This window comes from Pinus tabuliformis, chromosome Q (genome assembly GCF_031772625.1).
Source record: "Pinus tabuliformis cultivar Carrire ecotype Pingquan chromosome Q, CPIR1, whole genome shotgun sequence".
Classification (NCBI taxonomy): domain Eukaryota; kingdom Viridiplantae; phylum Streptophyta; class Pinopsida; order Pinales; family Pinaceae; genus Pinus; species Pinus tabuliformis.
Window position 1 is genome coordinate 544,660,037 of NC_142296.1, and position 26,832 is coordinate 544,686,868.

Consider the following 26,832-nt stretch of genomic DNA (forward strand, 5'->3'; position numbering starts at 1 on the left):
AGAGAAATAAATCCTAATAGTGTAGATTTTGTCTTGTTAAGTATAATTTATCAGATCTATTGTGACAATATGTTTAGTGTAATATCCATGGTAGTTTATGGATCAGTAAAAGGATGGTTAAGTGGTTGAAGAAGCAGTGTCAATGAAAGAGTAACACGAGTACTACAAGCAATCCCTCTACAAATGCACTCATGGATGAAGGTCTTACATAACCTATGTATAATACTATAACACCATTTATGAAGTCCACTTGTAACCATATCACTTGCTACATTCACCTATCGATTAAAGTTGGGTTAGCTTGGGAATCATTCCTCCACATGCATTTCCTTTCATTGTCATTTGGAAGCAACTAAGTGGGGTAGTTGATAATCCTCATTAGCTAAATTTGGAAAATTTCATAAGGTATTGAACTAGTGTAGAGTTTGAAGAATATACCTAATTTGATCTACCTACATGGCTTATGTATTAAATATGACTCACTCTTTGTGTCACACTGACTCTTATATGAATGTTGGTTGATCTCACTTGATTCCTTGAACCATGTTTGATGATGTCACATGCCCCTTCACTTGATGATGAATGTTGGAGCCTTGATGATGAGTGTTGGATGGTGTGATGACTTTGCACCATGCCAACCACATTCTCTCACACATTGGACCATAGACATTGCACATTATAACTAGGATGTTGCATGGATGAGCTTGACATGTCACTTAGAGAGGGCATGGATGCCCTTGATGATATTGCATCCTTTTGATGATACTAAGGCTTGGTTTAGTGACATGGACATTGAGGATGATCATAAAAATATTTAGAGAGGTCATAGACCCGTTTTCCTTGATAAAATAATGATGATGGAGGAAAACATTACACATAAGATGGGATGTCACACTTGATGGGAACTTGTAGATGAAGAGAGGCAACTTTGAATGATCTATCATGAATTTTGATGGAGAGACATGATTTGTTGATGACACATTGCACCTTTTGGGGAGAGACATGTCTTTGGGATCCTTTACACCCTTTATTGGAGATGATGTCATGCATGACACTCACATGTGTGGATTTTTGGAGGATAGTTTCATGTTTTAGCATTATTTCTTTTATATTGGAGGCATATTTGGGGGCTAGCTTGAGACCTATTCGCCTTGTATTATGGATTGTTATGTTTTAGGGAATTTTGGTATTATTTTAGGTAAAGGGATTGGTTTCCTTGTTATAAATAAAGAAGATCTCCCTCATTTCTATCTTTGCACATTGTGGAGACACACTTATTCTTGATTACTAGTCTTTTTCTTTAGTGTGATATGGATGTTTGAGTGGAGAAACGTCTTTGGAGGACTTGTTGATGTGGATTTTGTACTCTTTTCTTGGATAGAACATGTTGAATATAAGATGAATGCATGATATATTAAGTGTGCATAGTATTTTTGTTGTCGTTATCTCTTTTATACAAACCCTTTCTTCCAACTCTTTGAGGAAGGAGCAAGTGGGATCCTTCCATTATCTCACCCTTGAAGATTGAGAGCCTTGATTTAAACCCGAGGGATAGTGAGTGCATTTACCCTAGTTATTTTAATCTTGATCTACTCCATTTTATATAAGTGTGTTGATCGTTGGCTCCATTAGCCATAGATTGAGAAAATCACAAGTATTTCCCCTCTTGTGGCAATCACTTATACTTCAATTTTTTTGTTTTTTTGTTTTGTTTTTGTTTTATGGAAAATTAGGGTTTAATTACAGAAAAGTATTCTATTTTTAGCATTTATGAGTATTGGTATTAATATCCTATGGTTATAAATTGCTTTTCAATTATATTTGAAAACCTAAACTATCATCTAAAGTGCATTTTCAACCATATTTTAGGGATGACATCTAGGGTTTTAATGTTGTTATATTCTCTTTTAACCACATAAAATTATTATAATTAATTCTATTATTTACTCTTGTCATAGCCCTTCATTTTTAATTTTATTATAATACTTTGTAGGGCTAGTTTTACTACTATTATGAACTGGTTTATTGCTGCAATTTATGATTTTTCATGCTAGTTTTTTTGTTTTTTTTGTTTTTTTTGTTTTTTTGTTTAAACTAGAACGAGAATTTTTGGAGAATGGGTAACTTCAAAATATTGACTAACACTATTACACCATATACAACTATTTCATAATTTCCACAAGTGATCTAGTTACAACATGTCTCCAGAGACTTGAGGAAAAGAAATTGTTCACCAAACCACTTTAACTAAGATCCTTTGACCTTTTTAAAGGAGGACATGGGGGTGAGAGTGCATGGGTCATGAAAGCATTTAATATGGTATCTCTAGGTGCATCCACACATTCAACCACTACCTCAAGGTGCCGCCATGGATTTAGGGAAGCCCTCATGGGAATTGAACCTTGTCCAATGGTGAAAACTCCTTGTTTTCCACCATTGGATCTAACACCTTTGGGATTCTTAAAAGAGGACATGGGGGTGGGATTTTACACACTTATGTGTTCACGGGTCATAAAACCATTTAATATGGTATATTTAGGTGCAAACACAAGTACAAACACTATCTCAAGATGCCTCCATGGCTCTAGGGAAGCCATCATGGGAATTTAACTTTGCACAATGGTTAAAAAAACCTTGATTTTCACCAGTGGATCCAACCCTTTTGGACCTATTTTACTTCATCCAGGTGTAACTTCTTGATTGTGTGTGTTTGGGGACCTCTATTGAACCTATATTAGTTAAGCTAACCCTTTAGAATAGCTATAGGACCCCTTGAACTCATATATGGAAATTACCTTTAATATCCACCTCAAAAACTTAGTGTCTAATCTCATCTTTTCATGGTAATCATTATAGAATCCTTTGGGGGATCTTAGCTTATTTCATCTAGGTCATTTGATCCCTAACTTATACTATGGAAGCCTTCCTTGTGTTGGATTGTGTTCATCACTAAAATGAGAGGATAAGTTTCTAAAGTGACGGTGGTAACTCTCACATTATTACTCATTGCCTTGATTACCTAGTGAGGCTTTGCACTAGGGTGAAAAATTTTTGTTGTAACATTTTTGCTGCCATTGCTCGGGAGGGGTTGGGTCTTTCTCCTCAAAACAAAATTTTTATGCTTCAACCTCTCTTTTTATGAGTCTACCTCAAAGCGTTCTTTAGTGTGCTTATCTAATGACTCAATTGGAGGAAGGAAGACATTTAACATTCAACCTAGCAATTCCACCTTTTTGTATTGTGGAAATTGAATGGGATAAAGAATGGAATCTTGGGATTTTCATGAAATATATAAGAATTTTGACGTCCAATGGATCCATGGATTCTCAAATAAGATCCCTAAGCAATTTTTCAATGATTATCCACAATTTGAACGTAATGCTTCTTCAATAGTCCTTCATGTTTTAACATTCTTAAAAACTTATATCAAGAATGATATAGTACATAAAGATGTGGTGATCAGATATTTTAATAAGTATATATATGATAAACATAAATATTGTGTTACAAATCTCATTGCAAGGAGCATACCTTCTATAACAATATAAATTGAATAGTTTCTCAAAAGATGTAAGCCAAATTTTATAAGTTTGAAGAAAGCTACCAAAACTTGTTAGAAATTTTGCAAAGCAGAGGTCTTCTTAGATTTCTTCAAAATATTGAGTAGGCATTTATAAAAAAAAGGGATCATACTTTATCCTTAAAAAATAATAAATCTATCTTTGAAAAACATGAAGAAATTGATGAAAAAGGTTGCCAAGGAGAAAAAGAATCTTGTGTTGATCGAATCAAAGATCAAACACATGAGATATACATTGATGAAGATCACATTGAAAATCATGATCTTATTGAATATTTTGATGAAGCAACTCATTTTGTAAACCAAGTCCACGAATAAATCTCATTGAAGAACAAATATCATTTTATAAACCAAGTCCAACAAAGACAAGGATGAGCTAATTTATAACACATTTTTAGAGAAGATTTTTTAGAGAATCTTTTGAAGATGGATAAAATTAATGATTTGTTTCATGTAGTGATGATGTGGATCTTGGGAAACATGAAACGATATGTTCACATTTTGTCTCAACCATGAAAAGGTGATCTACTACGTCCTTCTCATGATGAATTCCATCCTTGGGATATAACACATGTACTTTTGAGCACTTGGAGTTGTCTTACGAATTTGAAATCTTTTAGTGAATATTCATGAGCAAAATCAACATTGAAGCACTTTAGTGAGGTTTATATTTGCAAAAGGAAGAAGCTCTTTCCTATTATAGGTGGTTGTAAATCTTTCTAGCTACACAAAAAGGTACGACTAGACCCAAAAGTAGGGAATTTTCTTTTAGGGTATGAATTCATCCTCCCCTTTTCATCCTCATGTTTATTGGCAAACAATAAAGTGCTTATCCTATCTCAAACCTTGGGAATGGTGTTGATCGAAACCAAAGAGGCCATTTCTTCAAGTATGTGGACCACCCTTCTATTATACAAGGATTACATTATGAAGATCCTTCTCACAGTGAGGATGAGTTTGAGTTTGAGTTTGGATCAGTTTTATTGTTTTATTATAGCCCCATCCAAAAATAGATAGAGTAATCTTGTAGATGCATATATTAGGCTTGGCATGATTTTGGCGCTCTTCGCCACTATCATGACTTGTGTTATGTTATTTATATATTAGCTTGTAGTTACTTTGCTTTTTAGATATATTTGTTTTGTCTCATAACCAAGCACAAGGGTAGGGTCTTGATGTGATGAGGAGTCACTAAGATTGCTTCATTGGTTGTATGATTATAATTGGTCTTTGATTGATTAGACATAGTTTTGTTTAGGATTAGGTCATGTCATGTGCTTCCATTTTGATGGTACTCTCTTTCTATATATATATAAACAAATTGGGTTTAGCTTGGTGGTTCAACATATATGAGGTACTATTAACACTCAAATTGTACATTAAAATGGTGAAATCTCTAACCCACACCATAAGATCCAAGTGGAACATCAATAGGTCACCCATTATCACCTCATCGAATTACCTTTACCTCTTTAGGACAACTCTCCTTTGGATCTAAGGCCTTCCTTGAAGAATCACTAGGGTAAATGCAATAAGAAGCAAGTGATATCACAATTAAGCCTAATGATACAGTTGGGCTTAAGAGAAAAAGGAAACACTGGTGATGGAGGTATGTGAAGATAAATACCAATATTCAAGGGAGATGGAGTCAAGGGAATATTAATGATGAGAGGATGTTTTGAATAATGACCATCATTAGGTCAGTTACCTGAAATAATGGATGTGAGGAGAGACTAATATCTGAGGATGGGTAATCTCTCAGATAATCAAGGTAAACTGTAAAGTCAAAAATTGACTAGAGAGGATTCCTCAATAAGATTTCCCTCAGCTTGAGGATTGACTATGACATGAAACAAACCAAGCATTTACTAAGGGAACCCCCTCAAGGCCCTACCTAACAAAGAGGATCAATGATTACTACATGCCAACAAAGGAAAAGATGAGGTCTAGCACCTTGAACTCTCCTTCCACATGACTCGTTGTCCCTTGGTGGATCAATCACACTAAGCCTTATGGTGATATTTAATCACTTACAAATTGAAACCCTTTAAATATTGTTGATATAACCAAGAAAGAAAAGCCTTCTAAGTCAAAATGTACATCACATAATAAACCTGAAATCCCAATAAACACTAAGAAATATTTTCATTAAGCCCAAAGGAGAGGAATACTCCCATTATCCAACCACGAATTAAAACTAACAAAGTCCTTCCTTTATATAGAGGAGGAAATGAACTTCCTTTACATTAAAATAATATTATCTGGGGAATTTCCTTAGATCTAGCAAGGAAATTATAGATCTAGTCTACTTTTAAAAATGAAAATTAATAAAATAATGTGGTAAAATCCACATGCATAATGAGAATTAATAGATCCTTGCAAAAAGGTGGAATTATCCATCCAACTAGGAAAGTAAAAGTCCATAAATTATTGTTATTTTAAAATGATGACCAACACCTCCTTGATTAATGCTTGAAATAGTTGTTATGCCTTGAATAATGTGTCCACATCCCAAGATGTAGTCTAAATTTCCCACACTTTACTTGATCCAGGATGAAATGAAAAATAACAACCCAACGACTTGCATAAGAAGCTTCTAATAGTTAGTTTGACCATTTTGTCTTCCACATGTGAGATTGAAGAAGCCAACTATCCCACAAATTGTTTTATGGAGAAAACACCTTGCAAGATAAGCCCAAGATTTTACGTGAGGAATATGGTCCATGTTATGAGGATTCCAATGAGATATCACTTACCCAATTTATAGCTAGGGTGTTACCTCTAGTCCCACTTGAATCTTGCCACATGTGAGCTGAGAATGATTATTTTTTCTTACATGGGTAATGCCATGCTTGATTGATGAATTCTATCTAGGTTTTGTCCAACGTGTGATTCACTTCAACTTTGATGTAAAGTTTGCCCATGCATGTTAAAGAATGGCTTCATTTGGCCATTTTGATTCCCCATGTGACTAAGAGATAGTATGAGCACTCTAGAAAAGTTCTTTTTGCTTGATTCCTTGTTTATTTGCTAAAATTTCCATGTGGCATGTCAAATATACATTTTGCTGAACATTTTGAGCCCTTGTTATATTTTGGATCTAGGAAGCCTGTGCATTGAGATCCATGAATTACCTTAGGAAACTTGAAAAATGACCAATAATAGTCCTGCCTCCAACTTTCCCCATTTATTAAAAGTGAAGAATTTAACTACATGTATCCTTGCTTGAAGGAGAAGTAATAGGTACTTTAGTCATTGTTCCATACTAAGCATTTACATTTAATGTATTAGGCAACTAAGTAAGGATCGTGGGTTGAAGTAAAAAAATGAATCATGATGCTTGGAAGTTATGATTGTTGCCTTATTTCACTTTGGTTGTTATCAATTCCTTCTAGTCAATTGTGACAACCCTTGGGATTTTAATTCATTGTTTAAGAGGGGGAGAGATGGAGGGCTAGATGACCATATCCTTCCATACTTAATACTTTTTCTTTTTCCTTCATTCTATTATCCTACCTTTGAGTTAGTTTTTGTTAGTTGCTTATACTAGCTCCTTTCTTGTCTCATCCTATGAAAAGAAGGGGCTTGGAAATGCCCACAGGTTGATGAAACTATAAGAAAGAATAATAAAACATATACAAATGCTAAAATGCAATATATTGGCAAGGGAATAATTGCAGTTAAAATCCAAGTTAGCTTGAGTTATACTTTCTCATTTAGCAATCCAATCTCTACATATCATGATCTATCAAAATAAATAGGACTTAAAAGAACATCCCAACCTCTATGAGAAATGAACCGCCCATACTAAAATGGGTATTTAAAGAAAAAACAATGAAGCTTGCAAAAAAGCTAATCAAAGCAAAGTAAAAGGCTCATTAAGGGGTGTAAAAAGTAGTGTCCAGAAAATGGTAACTCAAGTACTACAAACACTCCTTATAAAAACTGCTCATTGATGAAGGTCTTGCATAACCCATGTATAATACTATGAAAACACTTATGAAATACACTGGTAATAATATAACTTATCACATTCAACTATCAACTGGAGGGTTTCCCTAAGAATTGTTCCCCCAGGGGCCTTTTCTTTCACTATTATTTGGAAGCACCTAATAGGGGTAGCTAATAACCCTCCATACCTAAATTTGGCAATTTGCCTAAGTTCTTAAGCCAGTATGAAGTTTGAAGAATATACCTAATGTGATCTACTTATATGGCTTATGTATTGAACATGATTCACTTGTTATCCCACATTGACTGTTATATGCATGTTGGTTGATATCACTTGATTCCATGAGCCATGTTTGGTTATGTTGACATGTCCCTTGGATTTATGATGGATGTTTGATTCTTGTTTATGAGCATTGGAATGATGCAATGACTTGGAACCATGCTAAGCACAATTCCTCACACATTGGACCATGGGCGTTGCACCTTAGAGATAGGACATAACATGGATGAGATTGAAAAGGCACTTGGATAGGGCATAGATCTCCTTAATGATATTGCAGCCCTTTGATGATATTGAGTCTTGGTTCAATGACATGACACTTGAGGATAATCATACACCTGTTTGGATAGGTCATGGATTCCTTTCCTTTGATGATGACACAATAATGAATGAGGATGTTACACATGTGATGGGATGTCACACTTCATGAGAACTTGTTCATGAGTAGATGAACCTTTTGATGATGTGTTGTGAATTTTGATGGAGAGGCATTAAATTTTGAGGATACATTGCACCTTTTAGGGAGAGACGAGTCTTTTGGATCATTTACACCCCTTATCAGAGATGATATCATCATCTACACTCACATATGTCACCTTTTTGGAGGATATTTTCATGTTTTATCTTTATATCTTTTACATTGGAGGCATATTTAAGGGTTGGCTTGAGACCTATCCACCTTTTATCATGGATTGATATGTTTGAGGGATTTTTATGTCTTATTTGAGGTAAAAATTTGGTTTCCCCATTATAAATAAAGGATCTATCACTCATTTGTATCATTGCACATTGTTGAGACGCACTTCTTCTTGATTACTAGTCATTTCTCTAGTGCACTATGGATGCTTGAGTAGAGCACCGTCTTTGGAGGATTTGATGATGTGGATTTTGCACTCTTTTCTTAGATACATTATGGTGAAGTTGGGATGAATGGATGATAAATTAAGTGTGTGCATTTTTTTTTACTTGGTTATTGTTTAGTATTGTGATGATGGAATATTAAGCAAGTGTGTATGACATTTTTATTGTCATTATCTCTTTTAGACAAACTCTTTTTTTGTGTCTTTGAGGAAGGAGAAAGTGGGCTCCTTCCATTATCCCATCCTTGAATATTGAAAGCTTTGATTTAAACCTTAGGGATAGTGGGTGTACTTCCCCTAGTTCTTTGAGATCTACTCTTTTTTCTCTAAATTTGTTGATTCTTGACTCCATTAGTCCTAGATTGAGAAAGGCACTAGTCCTTTCTTTCTTGTGGCAATCACTTATACTTCAAAAATGATTTTTTTATTTGTTTTATGGTAAATTATGGTTTACTTACAAAAAAATATTTGATTTTCAACATTTATTTGCTTGGATGTTAATTTCCTAAGGTTAGAAATTTATTTTTAAATATATTTGATAACCTAAATTCTCGTCTAAAGTGCATTTTCAACCATATTTTAAGGCTCACATCTAGGGTTTTAATGTTTTTATATGCTCTTTTAACCAAATAAATTGATGTAATTAATTCTCTTATTTACTCGTATCATAGCCCTTCATTTGTCATTTTATTATTATAGTTTATGAGGTTAGTTTTGTTGATGTTATAAACTAGTTTATTGTTGCAATTTCTGTTTTTCATGCTAGATTACTTCATGAAATTGTAACTTCTTGATTTTGTGCATTTGGGGACCTTTATTGAACCTATATTGGTTAATGTAAGCCTCTAGAACATCCATAGGACCCATTGAACTCAAATATCAAAATCACCTTTAAAATCCACCCTAAACCCTAATTGTCTAATCTCATTTCTTGGTGTTAATCATTGTAGAATCATCATGGGGTTCTTAGCTTAGATTACCTAGGTTATTTGATCCATAAGATATAATAGGGAAACCTCCCTTGTGTTGGATTTTGTCCATCACTAAAACAAAGGGAAGAAGTTTCTAAGGTGATAGCTGGGTAACTCTCCCATTGTTACTCTTTCTGATTATCTGGTGAGGCTAGTGGGTGTTGTAACAAGGAAAAATCATATTTGAAGTGATAAAAAACGTAATGAACATAAATATATAAATAAACATTAAATAAATAAAATACTAATATAAAATCAAGTGGCACATCCTAACTAAAGGACATGATCTAACCAAGGGAAAAACATCATGACTAGTGGGTGTGTATAAGTACATTGTCACATGACATTGTATCAATCCTTATGATCTCATATTCATTTATTATTTATATTATTTGTCCCATATATATTTTAATCTATTGGTATTTTAATGTTTGGTATTTAGTGAATGAACTTTATTCATTTCAATAATCCAATAAAACATTTTTTTTGATGTAGCATACCCAATATCCTATATACTATGTTGAGGATATGGGCTACTCTTGAAGCCACCAATTTTCAATTAGTATTTTTTACTATGATATCATATCTCTATATTTTTGACCCCAATACCTTTCCCCTTATTTATTTTCATTAATGATTTAACATATACATACACTATAATGCGTGGTTATACAATATAACTAAACCATTCAATCATCATGACACCATACATTAAAAATGTAGACTTCAACTCACAAATAGCACTAAACACATTGGAAACTAATATAATCCATGAAATAAAAAGCATAATCACAAGTAATTCATGAACACCTATCTTTCTAGGAGTTATCCACCAACTATTATAGATGAACAATGTTCCACCTAAATATAATGTCCCTACTATAACATTTTTGTCTACAGAAAAGACCACCCTTAAGTTGAGGCTATGAATCCATAAGAGTGAATTTACATATTGTTGGCTCTAACTCGGTTTACACAATCCAATCCCCAAGTTCACACTTAGTTTCCCACCTACAATAGTCCCAATCCACGACCCTCTTTCCCCATCAATCTATGCAACCCAAGGAATTGGATCTCCTTCTTTGTTCAATAGTACCTTAGGCTATTTCACTTCCCTTTAGGACTCCAACACATGCTAGCTAATGACTATCACTACTAGGATTCCAATGATTATCATCTGTAGCTAAATTTATTCAATAATAGTAAATATCATTCCATAAAATAACAATTCTCTTAGAATTCATGGTTATGGATTTTTATGACCCAATTATAGTAGGTGTATGGTCATTCTAGATTAGGGAGTAACTCTTTTAAATTCCCCTCAAAATAACAGAAATTTGAGGTCTTACAAATTTCTTAAGCTAATGTCAACTCAAAGTCTCCCAACATTTGATAACTTGAATTTCATCATTGAATGGTAACTTGAATAAGATGAATATTTGAACTGAAATACTAGTTTGAACATAAAGGTCACTTGAACTTGTAATATCTAAACCTCATAATAATTTGTATTGTCAAGTAATTCTAATTGCCCCCCAAAATATTTAAACTCTTCCCTAAAAACCTTCTAACCCTCTCTCACCTCTCGCATGGTTGAAAAGTCATGAGTAAAATTACATGTGATTGAGAAACCATGTGTCTTCATGGAAAGTGCATGTTTATTCTCTCTTATAACTAATTCCATGTATTAAGGAATACTAATTAATCAAGTTTAAGGACTTAGGCTTATCAATACAATAATATTATCTTTCTTTAGACCCCTTGAACAACCTAAGTCCCCTTTATTTCTCCTCTTGTGAATTCATATCCCCCATTCTTTTCTCCTTCTTTTTTCGCAGTTTGTGATGTATTTTTTTTATAATCATTCAATGTACAAATTTACATATTATATCATTCAATGTTTATCCATTCATCATGTACACATATAAATTACTAGTCTAGGAATCAAAATTGGGGCATTACATTCACCTTGCAAACATGAGTATCATGCCCATGTATCTCAAATCCTCTTAGATAATTAATCATAGACTTCTTCTTCAATCACTCCATCCAAGAAGGTGGTGTTCACATCCACTTGATATAAGCACCATCCAAAACATGTTTCTAGGGAAAGAATGTTACTAAAAGAAGTGTATCTAGCAAATGGGTTGATTGTCTCATCATAATTAACTTTATTTTTATGTTAGAGTCCTCTAGAAATAAACCTTACATGTACTTTTCAATAATTCCATCAATGGAATCATTGAATTTGTACCACTGTCTAGAATCAATCGTTGATTTTTCTTTTGGCCTTGCTACAATTTTCCAAATATCATTTTGTAGGATAGAGTTATGCTCTTCTTTCTTAGCATCTTTCAACTCCTTCTCATATGCCTCCTTAAACCTAGAGGGCTCTTATAGCTTCTCATTGGAATATAAAAGTTCCATTAGATTAAGAAGTAACTTGTAAAGGCCATATTTTTGCACCCCTATAACCAATGTCCTTGGAATAGCTAGACTAGCATCATTAATAGCACAATTATTTCTTTTAATTGCAACTCTACATTATACATCTATCATATAAGAAAATTTGAAAAATTATGCTTTAAATCAATAATCAAAAAAATATCATTCAATTCAATAAAACCACCTGATGGTGTCTAGAAGGAAATGGAGCCAACTCCTCTCACATGATAAGTAACATCATCACTTAATTCCACACTCATACCTCCCTCTTGCTATTGGAGTATGTTGAGGTGACCATAAGTCATATGTCTCAAAGCCCCACTATCCACATATTATTCAACACTAGACATAGTGTTAGAATATAAACAAGAGACCATGGAGAAGGTAGTCTCCAATTGAAAGGAATCCTCCTTTGTTCTTGCTACAGTCCCAAGTACAACTTGTTTATGTACCTTCCATTTCTTATTTAATGGAAATTGGTTGGCATAATATCTCATCTCATTGACATTGGAAAAACATATCTTTACTCAAACCCTTTTTTCTTGTACTTATAAATTCCTTCATTGTGTAACTTTTCTTGTTTCCCTTATTTTTCCTCTTAATGAGAGAAATCTCATCTACCTCCTCATATTTCCTTGAACATGTCTATATATTTATTTTTTCCCACATAAGATCATTCCAGGGTGGAATATTCTCACGATCATAGACACCCTAAAGAAAATACTTTTAGGAAGGTGAAAGTCCATTGAAAGTAATGGACACCAACTCCTTATCCTCCACCTTTGTCCTAATGGTAGGCAATAAATCTCTCAAATATGTGACCTTGGTCATATTATTAACATTGCATCTTACTTTCTCCTACAAATTGTTGTAAGCTTTTTTTGCGGGAGCATTTATCAAGAAACACAAGATCTTTGAAACAAAGCAACCAAAGCCCCAAACATGTCCTCACACGATGTTTTCTTTGTAACTTGACAGATGAAATTATATTTCACCAAATCTATAATGGTTTTCTTTTTAATGGAACCTTCTTAAAATGAGCAACCAATTGTGGTGGATTGAAAAGTCTTGGAACTACTTTCACAACATTTCCCCTATTACTAGAAAAAATCTAGCATCCTAGTGCAATGCCTCACTAGGTAGTCAATGTTGAGTGAAAAAATGAGATCAATCACCACTGTCACCTTAGTGACTGATTTTTTGTTTGTTTGTGTGGATGGATGTTATCTCCACAAAGGAAGCTTCCCCAATAGGCCTTAGAGGTTAAGTAACCCAAGAAATCCTAGGCTAAATATGCTCCTAGGAATCTATTAAATTTATACCCTATAATAATGTTCAAACGAGGTGACGCATTCATAGACCCTATAACTAAGTTTAAAGGGCCAAGGTAAGTCCTGAAGATGCTCAAATGGATTCCAAACACATGCCACCATTCAATTTAAATATTATTTTTATAAATTAGGGTTTTATATTAAGATAGCTTATAACATGCAAATTTATGACATCGATATGAAAACAACCCCAAAAATATGATATGCAACAAACATTCAAAGGCCATTTTAAAGAGTAAACAAGCAATGAGATTATAGCAATTTTCAATGGCTGAAAAATACACAAAACAACTAGAAAAACCCATATGTCAACCCTAATTATGGCTAAAAAATGCATACAAATGATATTTTTCCTTTATCCAATTTATGATATGCAAGTCATAACCCCATATATATATATATATATACCCCTATATATATATATATATATATATATATATATATAGTAGGATTGACACACAAACGACTAGTGACTTATCTAGTTTGGGTATATGGACTCAAGAAGGGCGAAGGTGAAGGACCTTGGTTGGAGCAAGCTAGAGGGAGTATACACTCAATCAATCCTTAGCGATTTTAAATTTCAATGGAGATTTAAGATCAAGGAATGCAACTCTAGTTTCCTTGATGGATACCATGTGACAAAATTTACAAAGGAGATTTTAGAGCCATAAAATAATCAACATAACATGAAAACTTCATAGAAACCCTAATTCTACAAATTTGCAAAATGGAAGAAAATATTTACAATAAACTTGCACAATTCACCATAACATCACTTTATCAATCCAAGAAAATCATTCCAAGCCAATTTTATCCTTTCCAAGACTAGTCATTATCCTTTAGTGATCTATTACATCCAAGAGGAAAAGACTACTAGCACACACTCTTTCATAGGATGAAATGGTAGTTTGTGTGACACTGATATAAGAAAATTTGAGTTCCCTCTATCTATACGAGAGAAACAAAGTCAATCTTGTCTTAATTTAGACCTAAAATCCTGAAAAACACAACTTCAAGAGTTTACAAGTTTAATAGGTCACAAGTTTACCTAAAACATAGCTATCTCAATGAAAAAACATAACAAAAAACTTCCATTTAATACACACATGTGAGTAAAAGGTACTCCAAGTATTACATCATCCTCCAAAGATGAAGATATTCCTCAAGCGAAGTGCTAAATATGGGTGTAGTATTTCTCCCCACTCTATGCCATATCCCCAAAATAAAAGAGATACCTCTCTCCTCAACCACATATTATCATCCAAAAATCCCATGCTATCCTTCTAGGCCATACAAAGGTGATGTCATAGCCCTAAAGCATGATGCCATCATCAATAAGAGAGTACCATCCATCCAAAGGGATCACAAGTCAACCTCGTCATCAAGAAGGGATAGGAATAATGCAACACCCATTGGGTAGGTGCAAGGCCAACTTGGGGGCGTCTTGGGCTCAATGGGGTATACATAAATCATGGTAATGTCCTAGATTTTTGTACAATTTTTCAACTTCTAAAGAGAGATAAGGTTAAAAAAAATATATTGAATGATCTACTCATGGTGCTCAACCTTGTGGCTACAAGGTATAGAAGTGCCATAACACTAGCTTGAACATCCTCTTCAATGTTATGGAGAATTCTCAACCATCCCTCAATGGATCATCATCATAGACATATTAACCATAAAGATATGTGAGGGTACTAGAGTACTTCACACAAGCATTATCTTCAAATGTATTTCTAGCTGATGAATTGTAAACAAGTTACCACAATTAGATATGGGAGGGTTTTCCAAAGGCCCTATTAGGTGCTTCCAACCCTTAGGGGAGGAAAAATTCCTAGGCTGACCCATAAATCAATAAATGCATGTGATAAGTGGACATGGAAGGGGTTAACTTCATGGAAGATGCCATAGTATTAGTACTAGGTTTTGGAGTTCCAACATATTGAGTGTAATGATGTGAAAAGGGAGCAATCATGGGACATGAGTTACCCATTTTCTTGTCATATTTTTACCACCCCTCTTATGCACCTTTTTTTTGCAAATGATTTTCTTTTAATTTTCATGCATAGCTTCGGTTACAATCTCATTTGACACTTTCAAATACCCCTAAAAGATGTCAAGGTTTATTGCTCATAAGGGTTGGGACATTCAAAGTTCCTTTTATTTAGATATACCATGATATGCCAGGAATCATGTGAGGGCTAATGAGGAGGGAAGTGGAAAGAAAGTAGAAATAAAGGCCTCAAGGAAGGTCACACTAAACTAGGGGCAAGAGATAACCACCAAGGTGAAGTGTGTGAACATGATTACAATAAAGAGCAGTCAATTATCCAACTCAATTGGTGATCCATACTAGAATGAAATTAAAATTAAATGAAAGAACATGATTATAGAAATGTTTAAAGTACCTTATGATAGATGATACACCTTCCTTTAATAAGTAATATGGATTCCAAAAGAATTAAATGAAGCATGGTTGGAGGGATCTAAGAGATAGTTATTTCTAGATCATCGCAGGGCTGCTGGTTGGAGAGCTGAAAAAATAGGAGAAACGTTTTCTCTCACTGGGGTTAACCACTTGAGTTGGTAACACCCCTAAATAGTGGTTTCTTCCATACACATTTATAACTCAATCTTCCAAGGAACATAATTTGAAGATCCTTCTAACCCGTCAAACTCTTTGACACTAAGAGTCATCTTAAACATCCTAAAAATGAATCTTAAGTGCACAATTCAACAATTTATGGAGTAGACACAACCCTTCTAGGGTTTAAGTTCTTCTTCCAAGGGACCTAAGTTTTCACATCAAACAACATCAATAAGGTAGAACATCCCCTAGGTACCCTCTAATTGAAATACCAACTCCCTCTTTCACCAGAAGAGTGATCTCAATGAAAATAACTATAATAAAGTTTATATATTTTTACTCTCCACACTTTGATGTAAATAAAATTCTTATATCTACTTCATATGAGTTTGTATGTTGGATAAAGTTGTCATTGATGTCAATATGATGGAAACCTAGGTGCATTGTTGAAACATTCCCTAGATGAAACACTAATATCATAAGTGCATACCCAAGATACATGAAAAACCCTAGCTATTATTGAAGAATGTCTAGCCTGACAAACCCTAGCTCTAACATGGTTAAACCCTATATGTGTTTAAGAATCCTATTTGAATATGATAAAACCCTATATGCATATGCTACATACATGGACGAAACCATAAGCACTAAAATGTTGATGCAAGTCCCCTCTATATTATTCCATGGCCTTGTTGAAGCATACCCTAAGCCTAAGCATAAAAATGAAGCCCTAACAATATATGTTGAATCATTCCCTAAAGACATAAATATATGCTTAAATGAAGCCCTAGAAATACATGTTGAAGCATGCCCTAAATCCCTAAATCTATAAAACCATATGAATTGGAACTTAATTGGAACCCTATCCCTAAGCCTATGCATACATAAAAGAAGTCCTAAATGCATATGCCTAGCTTGTATATAAAACCCTAAGGGTTGTCATAAAAGATATTCTTGGAAGGAAATTTTTTTTTGAAATTAGAATAAACCTCTTTACAAAACCCTATGACCAGCTTAAAGAAGGCTTCAAATCCTTCCCAACATGACTTCTCACATTCCTTAATTCATTATCATTATCGAATAATTCATTTTTTTTAAATTTATAAAACGAATTATGAACCCTACTCAGGTCAGCTTCACTAAAACAATAGTAAGCTCTCCCACTAGATATGACCATTTAGATCTTTGAAAAAAGGTATAAATACAAGCCATGATCAGTTCATTTGGATCATCTTGGTGGATATAAGAAGTGTAAAGGAAAGTGAAGCAAAAATTTCACAAGTAGTGAATGGAAATAACAAGAGACAAAGACTATTGTTAAAGTATTTTTCTGTGCATTAATCTCCGAATTTCGAAACTATGACTCTGTTTGGGAAGAATTGTATTAATAATTTGTACAAACATAAAAATATTGTGGATTCTCTTACACCTTGTGAAGGATTATTTGTGATTCTAAGGAAACTATTTATATTCCCTCATATCTATGAGAAAATTCCATAGAAAGCTTGAACCTATGATAACTCTTGAAATTTGTGGTGGGATATTTCTCAACTTGTAGTGACAATTCTGTTGACCTGCAGAAACTATTTTATAAGGAGTTCAGAACTGTAGCTTCTCAATTGTGATCCTCGACCTGTGACAAGTGAAGTTAAATCAGTGGAGACTAGAGTTTGGACCTAAAGACACTAGCGATTGTTGTAGAAGCTTTGAATTGGAGCAATTTTAAAGTTTGGAATTTTTTAGGACCTTAAGACATTTTGACAGAGCATATTACAAACCTGTATTCTAGTCTATGGACTAATGACTACAACACTTGTGATACCTTTGTGAATATATTTCTGTAAAGTTTTCAAGGAGCTAGAAAAGATACTGTTATGGAGACTACAAGCACACCTTGTAGAGCTAACTCTATGTGGTCCACAATGTTTATACTCTAAGATTGAACTTCAATGGTTAAATGAAAATATCTTGAAGTGGAGGATAATGTTTTTGACATAGAAATAATCTATTAGGTATATTTTTGGAAGCATTACTTAGGGCGTTCTCAAGACTTATTATTGAAGGTTCCTTGAAAGTTTGGCTGAGTCACTATTGGAGACACTTTGTAAATAAATACCTTGAAGAAGCAAGTTGAAGAACCATTGTAGGCATTTTTGAAGTGTCTAAAGACATTCTTGATTGGGAATATTTGTTACACAAGTTGGGAAACTTTGTTAGGCTTGGATAGACAAAACTTGCTGGAGTCTCCTCTTGTGAACATAATAGGGCCAAGTTGATGCACTCTCTGAAGCTACTTTGAAGAGTTTGAAGAGTTGTTTGGAGAGTACCTTGAAGACCTTGTTGAGAAATCCATTGGAGTATTCATTAAAGAACCCTTGAAGCAACATTGTTGAAGCAATAATGAAGTAGTCTTTGAAGAAGCTTTCTTGTGCAGAAATGAAGAGTTTGGAGACACATAATAGCCTTATTGAATATGATATTGATGGACTAGTCCTTGGAGCATTTAATAGAATTGTTGAGTATCATTTAGGACTCGTTGAAGAGTTTTTTGGAAGTCTTGAGGAAGTACTGAAATTACCTTGAAGAGTTGAATCATAAGTAGAGTGTTGGAGCTCTAGAGGATTGGAGTCCCCAAAAGACTAGGTTTGAGACTGAGCCAATAGAGAGGATTGGAGTCCTCAAGAAGACCAAGTTGGTGCTTGATGAATTATTGGTTGGAGCCTTGTTGAATTGACGATTGGAGTCTTCATCTAGGGTTGGAGCCCTAAACTATTATTGTACTTGATTCATTGTAAAGAGGATTGGAGTCCTCATCAATTATTGTTAATAAAATTATTTTTTTGGTTGTTAATTTTGTGTTCTAGTTTTAAGAGATCTTAACTGGTAAAATAACAACTGTAAAAGGAAATAATGATTCACCCCTCCTCTCAATATTTCCAACAATTGGAGTTAGAGCCAATACCTATAGTCTCAACCTAACAATTGGAAGCTAGATCCTTAGAACAAAAGTGGAAAATCCAAGGAAGAAAGTATCAAATCCTTCTAAAGATGTCTCTTCTTCAATAATTAAAACATAAGCAAATAAAGTTGTGAAAACTCCTTTGTTTGATGGAACAAACTATGAATTAGTGAGAAAAAGAATGAAATTATTTTTGATGGCTCAAGGATTTGAGGTATGGAATTCAGTGACTACTGAAAGCTCAGAGGAATCAAAAGAGTTTGATATAAAATCTATAAAATCAATATTGAGTGGCCTACCAAATCCTATAAAGGTCAAAGGGGAGAAACGTTCATCAGTAAAAGCGCTTAGGGAAATTTTTCAAGATCTTCACTTAAAAGGATCATTGGTCATGACCTTAGATAAATAATATGGTAGCAAAGATCTCAAAGACAACCTAGAACCAAAGAAGATAGCTGAAAGAAAAATTGAAGACACCAAGAACAAGGAAGACCTATAAAATAAAGAAAATGAAGAAGAACTCAAAGATGATCTCAAGGTAAAACTTGTGGTTGCTTTAGAAGAGATAAGTAGATTAAATAAGGAAAATTAGGAACTCAAGAGGAAGGTACATGATCTTGATCATGACCTTGACAAAACAAAGGAGGAAGTTATTATTTTAAAGCATCAAGAACAAGAAAGATATGAGGATCTCAACAAGCTTAAGGTAGAATTGCATCAAAATGAAAAGAGACACAATGAAGAAGTCACCTTCATGACAAATCAATTAGAAGAAGAAAAAATAAGGGAAGATATTTTGACAAGTCATCTCAATCGAAGATATCTGTAATTGAGTAAATTTGAAGAAAAAATTGGTCAATATAAAGAAGAAGTCACCTACCTAAAATCTAAACTAGAAGAAGCAAAGAGACATATGCAAGGAGCTGAAATTAAGAATTTAAAGGACGAATTGGTCCTCCTAAAAGGAAAAGTTCATGAAGCAAAGAAGGAAAGAAAAATCATGGCATTCCAACTAAAAGAAAAATACAAAGAGACTAACATATTTGAAGCAAATGTCATCTCTTCTAAATTCCAAGCATATGAAGCAACAAGGATGAAGGAAGAAGAGTCAATTGGCAAAGAAAGATAAATACCGTGAGAAGATGAAAGAAGATATTTTTTTCTAAAGAAAGAGGTTGATCAACTAAACAAGAACTTGAAGAGTTCTAAATCCTTGGATGACATCCTCAATCATCAAAGATCCCCTCTTGAGTCTTGACAAATATGGTCTTGGATATGTAGGTGAGTCTTCTAGCAAAAGTGATACAAACCCTAATTCATCAAAAGACAAGAATGTGGAGAATCTTGAAAGCTATGCAAATACCCCATATCCAACAAAATTAATTAAATGAGTCGTAGTAACATTGGAAGGACCTATGTTACAGGTAGCAATGAATATCATCAAAGAATATCAAGGCATAACAACTTCAGAAGTGCACCAAGAAAATATTCATCTTCTAGGTATCAAACTATATTTTTAGGTTTTACTCTTGTACAAATTTTGGGCACATGGAAAATGATTTCATAACATATAACAAAGATATCTATGAGGAATCCAATCAGTTTCCCAAAAGTAAAGTTGCAAGGAGATAATCCAATGTGCTTACCAATAAAAATTATACTCCATCATTCATGTACAAAACTGAATGCTTCAAATTCCATAATGTTGGACATATAGCTCAAGATTTCAAATTGAAGTGGGTTCCTAAATAAATTGAAGAGTTGTCAACCAAGCAAGAAAAAAAAGTCACAAAGGTTTGGTTGAAAAAGCAGATTGCACTAGAAGAAGAACATGTTGAATGTGCCTTGAATGCTCAAACCATGAATACTTGTTAATTATAAATTAGGGCATCATAAGCAGAGACTAAGTTCCACAAAGATTCTGTCTATTATACAAAGGAAGATGATGCATAATGTTAGGGGGAGCATAGGTTAAAGGATACTTAAAGCATTAAGTTAAGGGGATTTTTCCTTGATTAATATAGGGGGAGATACCTGATAATAGAAAGAGTAAGCACGATTACAAGAGGAGTAACACAATGAGAGGGGGAGGAGCATATGATGTTGCCATTGATGTTATAAGGGGAGAGAATACTAAAAGAGGGAGAGTATTTCCATCAATGAAAAAGGGGGAGATTGTTGGATAAATTTGTTATTGATGTCAATAAGATGTCAACCTAGGTGCATTGTTGAAGCATGCCCTAGATGAAACCCTAGGATACTAAATGCATACCTTAGGTACATGATAAACCCTATCTCTTGTTGAAGCAAGTCTAACCTGAAAAGCCCTAGCTCTAGCCTGGTTAAACCCTAGATGTGTTGAAGAACCCTATATGAAGAATGATAAGACCCTAAATGCATATACTACATGCATGGATGAAACCCTAAGCACTAAAATGTTGATGCAAGTCCCATGTATATAATTCCCTATCCTTGTTGAATCATACCGTAAGCCTAAGTATAAAAATGAAGCCCTAGTGTTAATTTTGGTAGCTAAGGGGAAAGTTCTTTCCTTTGGACAACATTCCTCTTAAAGGAAGACCCCTTATAGCCTTTAGAAGAACTTAATTTGGTTAAGGAAAAAAATATTTTAATATGGAAACCCCCATGTCCACAAAAAGGACAGGTTGTCCCAAAAGGAAATTGGACACCCCTGGATGGGTATAAATACAATTCAAGTGACCCTCATTTGGAGTTCATCAATCATTCTTCTTTCTTTGTTTTCGCTCGCATAGGTCTGAGGTTGGCTTGCAGAAGTTGGTTCACTCAGGTTCGAAATTGAAAAGTTTGAAGCTCGCACACATGATTATGGTTTTGGTTCTTAGCTGCAGGGTCGCCACAGGATATTTTCGGTTACAACCATAAGCACGCAAGCCTATGCATGCAGTTGGAATGTTTCAACTGCACACATATATATCTTTCCGTGCAGTTGGAACCTAGGGTTTGATTTTTGACAGTTGACCGCAATTTACCATAGATTCTGATAGTTGATGACAATTGACCACAGGATGGGAAAAGTTATCTTTGATTAGTATTATTGTTGGGTTCATCTTTGGGATATTGTTTGGTTGATTTTGATAGATAGTCTTGTGGATAAATAATTGGATTATTGAGCTGTATATTTTCTTAATCATTCAATGACAATCTAATAAGAAGCATAATTTGAAAGGGTTTTCCCCCTTGTGGGGTTTTTCCTTGGTCTCTGACAAATCCTGATGTATCTATGTGTGAATGATTTTGTATAATTATTCCTTTATGTTCCACAACGTTGATGATGATATTGTTCTTTCTATATAATTACATATGTTGTTGAATAATGTTATGATTTTGTGGGGTGAACTCAATGTGTACATAATGAAATTCAATTATCTAAAGCAAAGAACAAGATATACCTAAGAAAAATTAACATGGTATCAGAGGTGGGCTGAAGAAAAGTCATTGAGATCACCCCTGTTAAGTCACCATTGATGAGAGAAAGAGAATATGGAGGAGACCTAAAAGAATTCTAGGGTTTGAAGGAAACCCTATGAAATTGTTGGCATTATGGCTAAAGTGTTGTCCTTGATGGCAACCCATTCAGGTGATAGATCACAGTACTTCAAGACAGTAGCAGAGATTGATGATCAGCTATCAAATATTGAAGAAAATAAGGGGTACGCAGGTACACCTTACATAAGGTGCGTACACGCAGGTCGGTGTTACATAAAGTGCGTACATACCCGCAGTTATCCCGTTCAGGAGGTGCGTACCCCCAGTGCACACATTTCAAGGCAGAGAAAAGCACACGTGGGGTTTCTTATGTTTAACCTTTGGTATTTAGCTGACGGTTTTGTGTTATTATGGTGTCGGCCCGTGGTATTGATCCATGATTTAAGGAAGACCTTTCCTATATAAAGCAAAGGAGATCATTTGGCTTGAGCATGTTTTGTGTTGAATATCTTATGAGGGCTAGATCTGAAATATTATGATCTCTTGGGAGTAATGTCTAGATCTAAATAAGGCGAATCTACTGATGGATTGAGATCTCTTCGGCGCATGTTCAGATCTGTAGATCTGACCGTCTGGGTTATTTCTGAAGTCTTGAAATCATCTATGCCCGAAGGTACGCAGGTACAGTGAAAGAAAAGTGCGTACATACGCAGGAACGAAGCGTTTCAGGTGCGCCGGTACGCAGGCATAGAAGGGTTGCAGGTGCGGAGGTCCGCAGGCAGTTCAATGGATACAGTGCGTATGTAAGCAGGCGAGCAGTTGAGCAGGGTGCGTACGTAAGCAGGCGAACAGTTGGGCAGGGTGCGTACATAAGCAGGCGAGCAGTTGAGCAGGGTTCTTACTGTAAGCAGGCCGTACATGGGTGAAGCTGCTTACTTCTCTTAAAATCTCTGTTTATCATTGTTGTGTTCTGGGTTTGGTTCTATTATTGTTGATCTGGTTGCTACAGTTGACTGGGTGATTTTCTTCTACTTGATGATCATTTGATGCTTATGGATCCAGTTTGAAAATTTATGAAAAGTGGTCCTTGTAAGAAAAGAAGTAGGGGGTTGTAGCTCCCTTCCAGGAGAGACTGGAAAACGAGAGAGAGTTGTAGCTCTCTGCAGGTTGCAGCCTGCGTACTGGTAAAGGACTGCACCAGTACAAAACCATTGTAAAAGGAGTTTCTAATTTGAAAGAAGATAGAGACATATTGCAGCAGGTGGTTTTCACCCACATTGGGTTTCCACCTTACATCTTGTGTTCTTTGGTGTGACTATCTGTTTTCTTTGTTCATGCTCATTATTTTATGGTACTGACATGCAAAACTAATTCAAAGAACAAATAAGGAAGATTTATTAAAAGAATTAGATAATACTGATTCACCCCCCCCCCTCAGTATTATTTCCAACAATTGGTATCAGAGCAGGTCCTTCAGAGAAGCTTGATCGCTTGAAGGTAGATCGTTCATCATGAGCAACTACGAGAGAGAAGCATCAATCAGGCCACCAATTTTTGATGGGACAAACTTCAATTATTGGAAGGTAAGGGTTACTGCCTATCTTCAATCTCTTGGTACAGAAGTTTGGGACATCGTAGAGACAGGTTACGCTTTTCCTTCAGCTACTCCTACAGATGCAGCCGAGAAAAAGAAGTATGAAACAAATGCGAAAGCAGTCAGTACTCTATTAGGATGTATATCTCAATCAGAATTCATGAAGGTAATGCACTATAAATCTGCAAAAGAGATATGGGACAAAATTGTCACGAGCTATGAAGGAGATGAACAGGTAAAGCGTGCTAAACTTCAAACTCTCAGAATTCAGTATGAGACTCTCAAAATGTATAATGATGAAAGTGTGGCTAACTATTTTCTTCGGGTAGATGAGGTTGTTAATTGTATGAAAATTTGGGTGAAGAAATAAAAGAGGCTATTGTGGTTGAAAAGGTTCTAAGATCATTGTCCCCCAAGTTTGAATCTAAAGTATCTGCAATAGAAGAAAAGGAAAATCTATGAATTCTTACTATGTCTCAGCTACATGGAATTCTAACTGCTTATGAAATGAGAAAGGGAGGTCCATCAGACAGAAGAGAAGCTGCTTTCAAGGCATCAGGCAAAGGAGATTATTATGAAGCAAGCCACGTCCCAGAAGAAGAGGAAGAAGAATCAAATTTTGTCAGAAATCTTCAAAGGGGTTCTGGAAGGTTCAGAGGTAAGTTACCTTTTAAATGCTTTGCTTGTGGAAGAGTAGGTCATTATGCTGCAAAATGTCCTTATAAGGATAAAGGAAAGGAACCTGCTAGATGGAACAAGAAACAGAACGCAAATAAGAAAAGCTACTACACTCATGAAGATAGTGATGGTCTATCAAACAGTGATGAAGATGAACAAGGTAATGAATATAAGTTCTTAATGGCATTTGAAGATGATGATTATATGGATGCTATAGATGTGGATAACCTTTATGATGAAATTACTAGACTCAAGAGATGTATAGAAGGAAAGAACATGATCATTGATACTCTACAATTTCAAATTGATGAAAAGGAAAAACATCTTGAAAAATTAGAAGGTGAAATTGCTGGTCTTAGAAAAGAGATTGAGAAAACAAAAGCTATTAATCTCAAGTTTGTCAAAGGATCTGAAACTTTGGATGAGATTATCAATGTGCAGCGGTCTCCACTAAACAAGACAGGTCTGGGCTATAATGGAGAAAATTCTCAAGCATCCACCTCAAAAAGTTATCTTGATGCAGCAAGAAGAAATGAGCAAAAGCACAATGAAGATCATCAGGTAAAGCAGGGACGAATTACAAACAGAAACTATCAGGGGCAATCCATCTTAAGGGTGAACAAAGGCTACAACCAGCCACAGGTAAAATCTTCTCAATTTGGTTCAAGAATAGATGACAATAGAAATTACAATCAATTGGCTGGTAGATTCGATAACCGCAGAAGTTTCTTCAATGAACAATGCTTTTCTTGCCATAACTTTGGTCACAAAGCAGCTCAATGTGTTGCATATAAAACAATCATGACTAGGGAAGCTCAAAAACAAAGAAGTATGACCGGGATTACAAAAAGGACCTATAACAACTTTTCGGTTCTCGAAAATGAAGTTGAATGTTCTATTTGCAATAAATTTGGTCATGAAGACTCTGAATGCAGGAGAAGGTTTCAGCAGAAAAAGGAACAAGCCTCAAGCACCAAAACATGGAGAATAAAGGAACCACAAACAGAAAGATGTGGGATAGCATTTTATGCAGAGGGACAGGAAAATCTATGGTACATTGACAGTGGATGTTCGAAGCATATGACAGGTGATAAAGAAAAACTTGAGTCATATTCTGCTCTAGAAAAAGGAAAGAAAGTCTCTTTTGGAAATGATACTCCTGCAACTATAAAAGGAAAAGGCATTGCTTAGTTAAAAGAAAAGGTCAAGGCTGGAAATGTTTTGTATGTTGATGGATTGAAGCATAATCTTCTAAGTGTCAGCCAGATGTGTGATCAAAGAACCGAGGTTATATTCAGATCAAATGGATGTCTTGTTCGTGATCTTGATACAGGTAAAACAGTGATCAAAGGCAAAAGAACTCCAAATAATCTGTACATATTTGAAGAAGGACAACAACAATGCTATCTGAGCAAGGACGATGAGCACTGGTTATGGCATCGGAGGTTGGGACATCTAAGCTTTTCACAAATAAGGAAAGCATGCAAATATCAGACAGTTCGCGATCTTCCAGATATCAAAATTCCTGACAACACCATATGCAAATCATGTCAGTTTGGAAAACAAACCAGAACTAACTTTCCAGAGAAAGAAGGTTCAGCTAGCATGCCTCTTGAGCTAGTACATACAGATACATGCGGTCCTTTCAGGAAAAGAACACCTCGAGGAGAAGAATACTTGATATTATTCATTGACGATTTCTCCAGGTTTTTCTGGTTAGGACTTATGAAGCACAAAGATGAAGCATTCGAAAAATTCAAATCCTTCAAAGCCTTGGTTGAAAATGAATCAGGTCACAAAATTAAGTGCCTCAGATCCGACAGAGGTGGGGAATTTACTTCAAATGAATTTTTCGATTTCTGTGAAGAACATGGGATAAGAAGAGAATTCTCTACAGCAAGAACCCCTCAGCAAAATCGAGTTGTGGAAAGAATGAACAGAACAGTCCAACAAATGGCTCGTGCTATGCTTGATGAGTCAGGAACTCCCGCAACTTTCTGGGGTGAAGCTGCACATGCTGCGGTTGTTATTCTCAACAAAACAAATGTCCGGGTGAACAACACTCAAACTCCTCATGAGCTCTGGAGTGGTAGGACTCCTTCGGTAAAGCACTTCAAAATCTTTGGGA